This window comes from Echinops telfairi, unplaced genomic scaffold (assembly GCF_000313985.2).
Source record: "Echinops telfairi isolate 266 unplaced genomic scaffold, ASM31398v2 ScPeMD7_7465;HRSCAF=8503, whole genome shotgun sequence".
NCBI lineage: Eukaryota > Metazoa > Chordata > Mammalia > Afrosoricida > Tenrecidae > Echinops > Echinops telfairi.
Genome location: NW_022111365.1, coordinates 7,742,295 through 7,744,889, shown reverse-complemented (window position 1 = coordinate 7,744,889; position 2,595 = coordinate 7,742,295).

Genomic DNA, 2,595 nt, shown 5'->3' with positions numbered 1-2,595 from the left:
CCTAAACCTAAACCTAACCCTAACGCTAACCCTAACCTGAACCTTAATCTTAAATCCAAAAACAACCCTAACCCTAAGTCAAATACCAACCCTAAACCTAACCCTAAGTCTAATACCAACCCTAACCCTAAACTTAACCCTAACCCTATGTCTAACACCAACCCTAACCCTAAACCAACACTAACCTGAAAGCTAACCCTAGCCATAAATCTAAAGCCAACCCTAAACCTTACCCTAACCCTAACCCTAAATCTAACACAAAACATAACCTAACACTTTGTATACCACTAACAGTAACCCTCAACCTAACCCAACCCTAATACCAAACCTAACTCTAAATCTAACACCAAACCTAACCCTATTCCTAACACTAGCTCTAAGACAAACACCAAAACTAACCCTAACTCTAATTCCTACCCTAACTCTAACACCTAGCCTGACCATAACCATAACCCTAATCCAAAGACTAACTCAATCCCTAAACCTAAACCTAACTGCTAACCTAACCCTAAGCCTAACACCAAGCTTAACCCTAACCCTAACCCTGACCCTAACCTTAACTGTACTCCTAAGTCTAACCGTAACCCTACACTTAACCCAAACCTAACCCTAACCTTAAGTCTAACACCAACCCTACTCTAACACTAACCCTAAACTTAAGCCTAACCCTAAGTCTAGCACCAACCCTAAATCTAGCCCTAACCCTAAATTTAATTCTAGCACCAACCCTACACCTAATCATAATGTTAACCCCAATCCTTAATCGAACACCAACACTAAACCTAAATCGAACACCAACCCTAATCCTAACCCCAAACCTAACTTTAAACATAAGTCTAACACTAACCCTAACCCTAACCCCAACCATAACTCTAAACCTATCCCTAAGTCTAGCATGAAAAGTAACCCTAACCCTAACTCGATTTAGCATTAGGGATAAGGTTATGATTAGGGTTAGGCTTAGGGTTAGTGTTAGTGTTGGTGTTAGAATTAGGATTAGGTTTAGGGTTTGTGTTAGACTTAGGGTTAGGGTTACCATTAGATAAAGGGTTAGGATTTGTGTTAGATTTAGGGTTAGGTTTAGGATAAGAATTAGACTTAGTTTTAGGGTTAGGATTAGGTTTAGATTTAGGGTTAGTGATAAAGTTAGAGGTAGGATTAGTGTTAGGGTTAAGATTTGGGGAGGGTATGGGTTAGTGATAGACTTAGGTTTAAGGTTAGGTTTGTGGTTGCTGTTAGACTTAAGGTTAGGGTTAGGGATAGAATTATGATTAGGATTAGGTTTGGTTTTGACCTAGGGTTAGGGTTAGTTTTAGGGTTAGGGTTATGTTTGGGGTTACAGTTTGTGTTAGATTTAGGGTTAGGGTTAGGATTAGGGTTATTCTTAGGGTTAGGTTTAGGTTTAGACTTAATTTTATGGTTATGGGTAGGGGTAGGGGTAGGGTTACAGTTAGGGTTTTATTTAGATATAGGGTTAGGGTTAGTTTTAAGTTTAGGGTTACTGTTAGACTTAGGTTTAGTGCTAGGTTTAGGGTTAGTGTTTGTGTAGGACTACAGGTTAGGATTAGCCTTAGGGTTAGTTTTAGGGTTAATGTTAGGCTTATATTTAAGATTGGTGTTAGAGTCAGGTGTAGGATTAGGGTTGGTGTTAGATTTAGGGTTAGGGTTAGGGTTAGTGTTAGACTAGGGTTAGGGTTGGTGTTAAACTTAAGGTTAAGTTTAGGGTTAGGGTTATGGTAAGGGATAGTGTTAGACATAGTGTCAGGGTTATTGTTAGAGTTGGGATTAGATTTGGGTTTACAGTTAGGGGTAAATTTAGGATTATGGTTAAGGTTAGGGCTAGGGTTGATGTTAGACTTATGCTTAGGGTTAGGGTTAGGGTTAGTGTTGGAGTTAGACCTAGGCTTAGGGTTAGGGTTAGAGTTACGGTTGGTGTTAGACTTTAGGTTAGGATTAGGTTTAGTGTTAGTTTTACCTTTAGGTTTAGGGTTGGTGTTAGATTTAGGGTTAGGGTTAGATTTAGGCTTAGGTTTTGGCATAGAGTTCCAATTAGGCTAGGTGTTAGACTTAAGTTTAGGATTAGTGTTAGGGTTAGTTAGATTTAGGGTTAAGTTTAGTGTTCGGTTTGGTGTTAGACTTCCGGTTAGGTTTAGGGTTAGATTTAGAGTTAGTTTTAGGCTTAGATTTAGAATTTGTGTTAGGATTAGTGTTGGTGTTAGATTTAGGGTTAGGGTTATTGTTGCTTTTAGATTTAGGATTAAGGTTAGGGTTAGGTTTAGGTTTGGTGTTGGTTTTAGAATTAGATTTAGGGTTAGAGTTAGGGTTTGTGCTAGACTTAGGGTTAGGCTTAAGTTTAGGGTTAGTGTGAGGCTAGGCTTGGTGTTAGACTTAGGTTTAGGATTACGATTAGACTTAGGGTTAGGGTTTGGATTATAGTTAGGGGCAGGGTTACTTTTCGTGCTAGACTAAGGTTAGGGTTAGAGTTATGATAGGTGTCAGGCTTAGTGTTAGGGTTAGGGCTAGGGTTGGTGTTAGACTTAGGGTTAGGGTTATTGTTATACTTAGAATTAGGGTTAGGGTTAGGTTTAGGGTTGG